General features: G+C 38.2%; 1 long non-coding RNA gene across 3 annotated transcripts; it reads left to right on the plus strand.

The window, feature by feature from the left end:
- The first annotated feature begins 7642 nt into the window (after nt 1–7642).
- On the plus strand, nt 7643–10090 carry LOC121998566. 3 transcript variants are annotated; one of them, XR_006116539.1, is made up of 6 exons: nt 7643–7923; nt 8025–8433; nt 8514–8600; nt 8677–8826; nt 8910–8976; nt 9852–10090. It is a non-coding gene; the product is annotated as an uncharacterized LOC121998566 (long non-coding RNA). The 3 variants fall into 3 exon arrangements; XR_006116540.1 differs by having other exon boundaries at nt 8677–8799; XR_006116538.1 differs by having other exon boundaries at nt 8677–8976.
- The last annotated feature ends 438 nt before the right edge of the window (nt 10091–10528 follow it).

A 10528-nucleotide genomic window follows, 5' to 3' on the forward strand; every position in this document is an offset into this window, starting at 1 on the left:
CGTCGATCTGGCTTATATCCATTTCGGATGTCTAAGTCGAGATCGTGACTAGATTCCGGTCTCGGAAAGACGGAATCTAAGTCATACTATTTGTGCTAATTCATACTATTATAAAATGTGCTAACAATCTATGTTGCAGGATATATATTGCCTCGGACTAACTTTGTTTTGCAGGAAAAGGGAGTTTTCTGGAACAAGGTGGTCCGGGCGCCCGGAGGGGATCCGGGCGCCCGGAAGGGATCCGGGCGCCCGGAAGGCAAATTATATCCAGCCAAGTCATCGCCACGTGGAGCATCTCGGTTTGAGCAGCTACGTCACATTCCAGGCGCCCGGAAGAAATCCAGACGCCCGGAGCAGCATATAAAAGAAGCCCTAGGGATGGAGCTTCTTGAATCATCAATCTGAGAACTCTTCTACTGCTGGTCCTGCTGCTCTACGCTCCTGCGACGCCAACAAAGCTCCGACAAAGTGCTCCTTCGGTTTTTAGTTAATTTCTTTGTCGGTATTACTTTGTTTCACTAGCATTTCCTGTATTCATTTTGTAATTATATTCGAATTGCTAGTAATTGCCCAACGAAAGTGGTCAAGGACCACGGGCCTTCGAGTAGGAGTCGTCACAGGCTCCGAACGAAGTAAAAACAACTGTGTTCATTTACTTTTCCGCTGCGTATTTTTACTCGACTTTTCGAATCGATATTCACCCCCCTCTATCGAACGATCACGGTCCTACAAATTGTATACACTTAGACACATTTAATAGTATCCTCCCGATCGGAGTCACTGCTATTATTTGTGTGATCGAAGGAAAAACCAACTATTAATTTTGTTTGTCATAAAGTTAGGTTGACAAGAATAAAATTAATGGGTAAAACCTTCTCTTACAAATGTTTGATTTTGTATACGTCCACACTATCGTGGCATGCAAAATTCATGGTGATTGAGGTGTTGGTGAATTTAAATGATATTGTTTTGAGAATCAATATTATTTTAAATTCAAAGTTTTGACCAAATATTTGGTCAAAGACAGACTAACTATTAATTTTATTTGTCATAAAGTTAGATTGACGAGATAATAAAATTAATGGATAAAATCTCCTCTTAAAGTTTGAATTTGTATACGTCCGCACTAACGTGACATACAAAATTCACGGGGATTTTTAAGGTGTTGGTCGTGACCAAATATTTTTGTGATTCTTAGGATTTCAAATGTTTGTCAATCCCCTAGTTGTTATTCTATATAGTAGACTTAGTAGTTCTAATTATAATGATTGGAAACAAAACTTGGACACTAAGGTGGACTGTCCTCTCAGAATTGAGAACAATAAAGGTGTATTTTATTCATTAGTTGTTAAAACATGTTTAGTGGTGTTATCTACCGGTACCTGGTGTGCAGATACAGGAGCCATTGATCATGTCTGCAATTCATTATAGGGGTTCCAGGAAACTCGACAACTATATGAAGGAGAAATCACTGTCTACAAGGGCACTGCTACAAAAGTAGCAGCTGTTGCAGTGGGAGATGTTTATCCTCCGATAGGAATAAAACATGGGTTTTGAGAAATTATCTTTACGTACCAAGTTTAGAAAGAACTAGATTTCAGTTCAAAGAACTTGATATTCTGTCTCTTTTGATAACAAAATTGTTATCAAGAAAAAGAGAGAAGTTATCAGCTCTGGTACGTTGGTTGGCAATTTATAATCCAAATAACTCCCATGATGCAACAAATGAAAATTAATAACACATCTTCTAACTCTAATAAGAGAAAACAGCCTTTAGAAATGAACTAATCATATCTTTGGCATCTAAGGCTAGGTTATATTAACTTGAGTAGGATTCATTGGTAGCCGATGAACTTTTGGGTTCATTGGTAGTGGAAAACTTTCCAACCTACAAGGCTTACTTGGATGGAAAAATGACCAAGAGACATTTTAAAGTCTAAGGGGTATAGAGCCAAAGATGTGTAAGAATTGGTTCATTCTGATTTATGTGGACCTATGACTATCTAGGCAAGAGGTGGTTTCGAATATTTCATCTCTTTTATAGACGACTATTCAAGATACGGGTACATTTACTTGATATGCCACAAGTCTAAGTGTTGGTGCGGGAAGCATCCGACGATCAAACCCGAGTTTTGATAATGGCAAAGGATTCAAAGTTAAGGGGTTTTGTGATCTGACAGCTTTGTTGAGTGTTTCAGGAAAGTCCTAACTGCGGTTAGGCAGGTGAAAAACCCTAGGGGGTGGTAACCCTAGGTCCTAGGGGGTGGTAACCCTAGGTCCTAGGGGGTGGTAACCCTAGGTGGAGAAAAGTCCTAGCTGCGGTTAGGCAAAGGGAAAAACCCTAGGGGGTGGTAACCCTAGGTCATAGGGGGTGGTAACCCTATGCGGAAAGTCTTGGCAGGTCGATGGCTTCAGGCAAAAGTCCTAGGGGGTGGTAACCCTAGGTGGAAAGTCCTGGTGTCGCAAACCAGGTGAAAGACTGGACTAGTCGGGAAGCGGATGTCCAGCAGAAAGTCCGGAAGCGTCGAGTGCTGAGCAAAAGTCTAGTCGATCTGGAGGATCGCACTGGCAACAGGTAAATCTCCTGAGTGGAGTAGGTGAGGACGTGTTCCCCGTAGAGGAACAATAGGCGTTGGTCGACCTAGGGTTTTCGGGAAACCCGGACAGTTCGAATGTTGTCAAAACTTTCATTATTATCATTCATTATGTTTACGTGCTAACTTTGTTTTGACGGTATGTGTTTGGGACTAACACATTTTGCGAGAACAAAGGAGCAAGTTACAACTCGGATGAACGGTGTCCGAGGCGCCTCCATGGAGCTTGAGGCGCCTCGGGTCAGGAAAAGCCAGCGCAGAAGGTTGAGGCGCCTTAGATGAAGTTCAAGGCGCCTTGGTCGAAGGTTGAAGGCGCCTTGGGTCGAAGGCGCCTTGAACTGGATGAAGTTCGACCAAGTCTGATCCCCCGGTGACTCGGCTGTTTAAGGCGCCTGAAGGGCTTCAAGGCGCCTTGAACACTTTATAAGGGGTCTCGAGTAGCAACAATAACGAACTCCAAGCAATCCTTACGCCACAAGTTGTTAATGAGATGTCCCGAAGTGCTACAACAACCCGGAGCTTCAGATTCTGCTACTTTATTGTTGTCGGTATAATTTGTTTTAGTTCTTTCAATTGTAATATCTTATTGTACATTTTACGAGCTTATAGTTGTTGCCCACGGAAAGCGATCAAGGATTGCGGGCCTTCGAGTAGGAGTCGCCTTAGGCTCCGAACGAAGTAAAACTTCTTGTGTCCCTCTGTGATTGCATTCGTTATTTCCGCTGCGTATATTTACTTTGATAGTTCTTCGATTCCGATACGATCAAAATAGCCACGAGCGCTATTCACCCCCCTCTAGCGCGTCTCGATCCAACACTAAGTGCTTTGATAAGTTCAAAGAGTACAAAACTGATGTGGAGAAACGTCAAGGTAAAAGTATCAAGAGACTACGGTAAGATCGTAGTGGCGAGTACCTCTTAGGAGAGTTTAGGAGTCACTTATCAGAAGTCGGGATTCAATCCCAACTGACTGCACCTGGTACACCCCAACAGAATGGTGTAGTAGAACGAAGGAATATGACTCTTATGTAAATAGTTAGATCAATGATGAGTTATTCAGAATTATCAAATTCGTTTTGAGGATATACTCTGGAAACGGAAGTGAACATAGTACCTTCTAAGTCAGAACCCTCTACTCCCATAGAATTATAGAATGGGCGTAAGCCTAGTCTAAAACATATTCGATTTTAGGGTAGTCCAGCACATATGCTGAAGGAAGACACTGATAAGTTGGAATTAAGAACAGGAGTTCACTTGTTTGTGGGTTATCCTAGAGAAACGAAAGGAGGTTTATAGTCCTAAAAATCATAAGGTTATTGTTGGCACCAATGCCCGATTTTTAGAAGAGGACTATGTAATGAACCATAAGCCCATAAGTAAAAATTGTTCTTAAAGAAATAATAAAGGGCACGTCTAATCTAGTACCAACAGTACAAGATGAAATATCACAAGAAATTGTAACACGTATCACAAATGATACACAACCACAGACAGTGCTTCGTCGTAGTGGGAGAGTTGTTAGGCAACCTGAAAGATTCATATTTTTGGAGAGTCGTCAGACTTGATCCAAGGTAAACATGAACCTGATTCCCGAACATATGACGAAACACTCCAAGATAAAAATATAGCATCTTTGCAAAGAGCAATGAATACAGAATTAGAATATATGTATTCTAATAAAGTCTGGGAGCTTGTAAAATCACCAAATAGTGTAAAAGTCATTAGGTCTATAATATAAAAAGAAGGACAGACGGGAAGGTGGAAACTTTCAAAGCAAGGTTTGTTGAAAAAGGGTATCGATTATGAGGAAACCTTTTCACCAGTAGCCATGCTTAAGTCTATCCAGATACTCTTATCTATTACTGCTCATATGGATTATGAGGTTTGGCGAATGGATGTCAAGACAGCTTTCCTTAATGGAAGTCTTGAAGAAAGCATCCATATGAAGCAACCAGAGGGGTTTATTGCAAAGGGCAAAGTGCATCTAGTATGTAAGCTCAATCGGTCTATTTATGGACTGAAGTAAGCTTCAAGGTCTTGGAACATCCGGTATGGATTTATTCAGTGTCCGGATGAGTCTTGTGTATACAAGAAGTGTGATAGAAACGTGGTGGTATTTCTTATACTATACGTAGATGACATTTTTGATAGTTGAAAATAATATCAAAATGTTGTCAGAAGTAAGGGTATGGTTGTCCAAGCAATTCGATATGAAGGATTTGGAAGAATGTGCACATATTTTCGAGATCAAAGTAATAAGGGACCGCAAGAAAAGAATATTGTGCTTATCCCAAACTTCATATATCGATACAATCCTAGCTCGTTTTAGCATGCAAGACTCCAAGAAAGGTTTTCTACCTTTTAGACATGGAGTAGCTTTATCTAAAGAGATGTCTCTGAAGACATCAAAGGAGATAGAGGACATGAAGGCAGTTCCTTATGCTTCGGCTATCGGAAGCCTAATGTATGCTATGCACGAGATCGGATATCTGCTTTGCCATGGGCATGGTTAGCAGATATCAAAAGTAACCCTGGACAGGGACATTGGACTGCTGTAAAGCATATATTAAAGTACCTGAGAAGGACTAGAGATTATATGCTGGTTTACTAAGCAGATAATTTGCTTCCTGAAGGTTACACAGATTTTTGACTTCCAATCAGATAGGGACAATAGTAAGTCGACCTCGGGGTTTTGTGTTTACTTTAGGAAGTTAAGCCATAACAATGGAGGAGTGTTAAGCATAAATGTTTTTCGGACTCCGCCATGGAAGCTATGTATGTGGCAGCCTCTGAGGCAACTATAGAAGCTGTATGGCTAAGATACTTCATGATGGACTTAGATGTGATTTCTGGTTTGCCCAATAATTATTATAATGTATTGTGATAATAAGTGGCGCAGTAGCAAACTCGAAGGAACCACAAGTCCATAAGGCAAGTAAACACATAGAGTGCAAGTACCACCCAATACGAGACATTGTATAACGAGGAGAAGTTGTTGCCGCCTAGATTGCATCAGGTGATAACCTGGGAGATCCTTTCACTAAGGCCCTTAAGGCAAAAGATTTTGATGGGCAGGTTGAAGGGTTGGGAATCAGATATATGGCAGGGTATATGGCAGCATAGTCTTTTAGTATAAGTGGGAGATTATTGGAATGTATACTAAAAGCCTAGCTTTTGTATAAATATTTACATAGAAATAAGAATCATATTGGTCAAATATCTACATTTATAACTTAAGTGTAGTTGTTCAATTAATTTATATTATAGATAACATGGTGTGTGATGTCACACACAGAAGATCATGTTATCAGTTCTTTATAAATTATAAACAGTTGCTCACGACAAGATGGATAGAAACAAACCATTGGAATAGTCGTAGTGTAATTTGGTGTTAGTTTATCTTGACTATAAAATTATACTAGTACACTATGAGTGTATTGAGCAGGACCATTTAAAGTAAGTTATTTTTATACTGGCTTAATAAAAGAACAAGACCTTTGTTATTATGGAAGTGTGTGCTCTTAATCCTGATATAATAACAAGCACGTATACTTAATATTTATTTCTTTGACTTATCAAAGGGTGAGATTTAGCTCGATAAATCAAGAGGCCCGATAAGTTGGAAAATGATATTATTTATAGTGTGTGTTGTTGATTATAGAAGGAAACTGTGTCCTAGTAATCTATGTTGATAATGTCCCCAAGGGGAGCTCATAAGGATTGTCATGTAAACCCTGCAGGTGGACTTAGTCCGACATGACAATAAGGTTGAGTGGTACTACTCTTGGACTAGATATTAATTAAAGAGAGTTGTCAGTAAGTCATTTAATTAGTGGGCATTCAATATCTTAAACACAGGGAGATTAACACACTCATGATAAGAAGGAGCCCATATAGTAATATGAGATTGGTGCGGTAGTTTAATAATAACTCTTTAGTGGTATGAGTTATTATTGATGAACTCGAGTTGTGTGTTCGGGGCGAACACGGGAAGCTCAAGTTCATCGGGAGACCAAAACCAATTCCTTCTCTCGGTCCCTGTCGTACCCTCTTATTTATAAAGTATTATACTCACCCATACCTACCTTCTTACCCACCTTAAGGTGGCCGACCAAGCCTAGCTTGGGCCCTGTCGTACCCTCTTATTTATAAAGTATTATACCCACCCATACCCACCTTCTTACCCACCTTAAGGTGGCCGACCAAGCCTAGCTTGGAGCCCAAGCTAGGCCCGGCCAAACCAAGGTGAGAGGTGGTCGGCCCTAGCTTGAACCCAAGCTTGGTGTGGCCGACCACAATAAATTAAAAGGATTTTATTTTTTAAAATCTTTCTTATATGGAAGCCATGGTTTTAAAAGAGAGTTTAAAATTTAAATCTTTCCTTTTATAGCTTTCTACAAAAGATTAAAAGAAAGGTTTGATATCTTTCCTTATTTGTAGTTAAAAGGAAGATTTTAATTTTTGATAAAACTTTCTTTTTATGAAACCATCCTCATGATTTTAAAAGAGAGTTTTAAAATTAAATCTTTCCTTTTATAGTTTCTACAAAAAATTAGGAAAAGATTTGATATCTTTCCTTATTTGTAGATTGAAAGAAAGATTTTAATTTTAGAGAAAATATTTCTTTTTGTAAATCATCCACATGTTTTAATAGAGAGATTTTAATTTATAAAAGTTTCCCCATGAAGGGAATTTTTACAAGAGAAATTTTTATTTAACATTACAAGAAAATTGAGATTTTACAACACTTAAAAGACAACGTTTTTTTTTAAAAGCGTTGTCTTTTTCTTTTTAACAACACTTTTAGTGAAAAGCGTTGTCTATTCCTTTATTTTCTTACTAATAGACAACGCTTTTTTAAAAACCGTTGTCTATTAGTGATTTTTATGGGTCAAGCACAACGCTTTTTGAAAAGCGTTGTCTATTAGTATTTTTTTAGTGTCTATGACAACGATTTTTAAAAAGCGTTGTGTATTATTAAACCCTCATCTAAATATGAGATAATACAAACCGTTGGATCAAGTGCCCTTAGGTTTCACTCTCACAACTCCTCATCTCATGCTTATCTTCCCGAACCCCTCTCACAACTCCTCATCTCATGCCTATCTTCCCGAACCCCTCTCACGCCCTCTCCTTCCAACTCCTCTCACGTCCTCTCCATCCAACTCCTCTCCAACAAACCCCTCTCCGGCAAACTCCTCTCTGCGAACCTCCTCTCCTCTGAATTCCTTCACCTCTTCGTCAAATAGCAAATGCCCTAATCACTCCGCTCTTGGATCGCCACCCTCCGCACTTGGCCTCCTCTTTGGAAGATCGATATTTGCAGCTCGGTCTTTGTCTTGCTCTAGTTTGTCGGAGAAAATTGTTATTGATGGCCTGGGGTGATTTGTTAAAGCCGATTCATCCTCATTTCATCTTTTTTTTTTGTTAGGGTTTGCGAAGGCGGAAAGCGGTACGGATGATGGAGAATCGCAGAGCATATGAAAGGAAAAGGGAAACGGGTCGTCTCTTTGCTTCCTCGTCGCTCGCTCTGCCACCACGCGAGGCGAGCAAGGCTGATCCGTTCGTGCTTTCTTCCCCGAGTTAGATCTCATCCTTGATCGAGCCGAGAGCCCTTTGGGTGCGATTCGAGGCAACACAATTATGGATGATATCGCATCCATTACCATTTTTGACTGAAGCAGCTTGTTGTTTGATGATCTGCCGGAACTTGAGATTTTGAGTGCTCAGTTAAAATAATTTTTGAAACTCCGTACTAATGTCCTGTGGAATTTGTAGGAGCGATATGTGGCAATGGCAGGAAGAAGAAGAATGTTGCCTGCCAACATATTTCCAATTTGGTTTGTTTTCTACAACTAATTCTTCTTCTTTTTTTTTCCAAGGGAATTTACGTTTTAGTACCTATTTCTCAAATTCACAGCTTTACTTCTATGGGATGATATGATGGGAAATCAAACTCCACTTCGAGGATTTGGTGATTTCGACTTAGACGAATTGGATTTTGGAGGTGTGTTTGTCAACTTTGCCTTCTCTTCTGACTGTTTCAAGTCCTTCTAAATCTCAAGTGAGATAAATGGTAGCAGATGAGGTCGAGAAGGGCGTGGAGGAAGCAAACGGGGCATCAAGAGTGAAAAGGCGTCATGTTCTAAATTTTTTTTTCTGATGATGATGGTGCCACAGCCGTCAATGAGCATTTGTCCTCTGAAGTAGTTTGTTCCAAGACTGTTACTTCAGTTAGATAAATTAGATTCATCTTAATACTTTATTCAAATTAGGCTAAAGCATCCACTTGATGCGTTTGATTTTTTTACTTTAGGTTCAGGAGGACTCGACATCAGCAAAAATATGCACACAAAATTTACAGTCGAATCTCACGTGTTCAGGTTTTAATTTTCTTACCTCGAAAAGAATTTTTCTAGCAGTAGATGTGGATTTCCAGCTATTCTAATCAAAGAATTTGTGATAGATGATAGATTTCTTTTCAGTAATGAAGTCTTGGATCCATCCTTAGATGAATGGATGGAGAACTATTTCAATGATAGTGAGATGTATTGCAACTCTAAATACACATCTTTTCCTTTCCATGCTTCATGGTTGAATTTACATAGTTGTTATATTCTGTTGATAATCTGGTGTTGACGTGATGTGATTAGATGCTCAGTCAGTAACTTGTTTCTTGTGTTTTAAGTGTACCAATGGGATGGACTTGTTTAGTATATATTGCAAGTTTAAGGACTCAATTGAAACAAAAAATATAGCAACCTGTTTGAGTTTTAGACGATAAGTGAAGGGTCATCCTTTCTTTGCACTCTAGAATCAAAGCCATATTTTATATGTATAGTTTAGTACACCGGAAAACTACATTTGCTATTGGAAAATTTCAAGTCAAATTGTGTTTGATAAAACTACAAGTTCTGCAAACCAAAGAAATCAGAACATATGCTGATTTCGACTTTAGTTCATGTGTAAGAACTCAAATGAAATATATGTTGTTCTTTTTGCACTGCATCTTTAATTATGTATTTATGTCTCACAGTGGTTTCCCTAGCATCTCCAATTATGCTATTCTTTTTGCTATATTTTCATAGCGGAACAAAGTAGCACATGTATTTTTCGTTTGCTCTATTCTCCATTATTTTATGCTTAATTATTTTTCTCTTAAAAGTTATTGTATGGTGTGAATTATGACATTTATTTTCAGCTATTACCACCGAAAATTTCTTTTGCATAATACTGATGGTATTATTTTCTGTGACAGATACACGGTGGTAGGTGTTTTGTTCCAGTCTCAAGCCGTCAATCCATTTTGATCAATATATCTAGTAGAAGTAAGCATGCAGATTGTTGTCTTAGAGGCCGGCTAGCTATTTTGTGCTTTTTTTTTGTTTTAAATTTGAATATCACTAACTACTTTGAAACATAAATATTTAATCTTTTTGTATAGTTGAATTCTCCTGTAAATACTAATACTTTGTAATTGAATTCTATTGTTTGGTACGAGTTTGAAATCATTAGCTAAGCTAATTAATGCTATTTTATATGTCAAATTTGAATCTGGATATGATAAAAGAAAATTAATAGTTTTGTAAATATAAAAAATGATTTTGTAAATAGATTTTTTTTATTTTTTTTAAAAAAGACAACGCTTTTAAAGCGTTGCAATAATGATGTTTTTACAAAAAATACACAACGCTTTTAAAGCGTTGCAAAAGCGTTGTCTTTGCTACAAACGACAACGCTTTAAAAGCATTGTGTATTTTTTTCTTGTAGTGTAAAAATTTCCAGAAACAAATTAGGAAGTTTTAATTTTGTGTTTAAAACTTTCCTTCCTTGGAGGATTAGATATGGCCGACCACATTGATAGAGAAAAGGAAATTATTTTAATCAATTAAATTTTCCTTTCTATGGCAAAGAAAATAAAGAAGTTTTTATTAA

This window comes from Zingiber officinale, chromosome 6A (genome assembly GCF_018446385.1).
Source record: "Zingiber officinale cultivar Zhangliang chromosome 6A, Zo_v1.1, whole genome shotgun sequence".
NCBI classification, from domain to species: domain Eukaryota; kingdom Viridiplantae; phylum Streptophyta; class Magnoliopsida; order Zingiberales; family Zingiberaceae; genus Zingiber; species Zingiber officinale.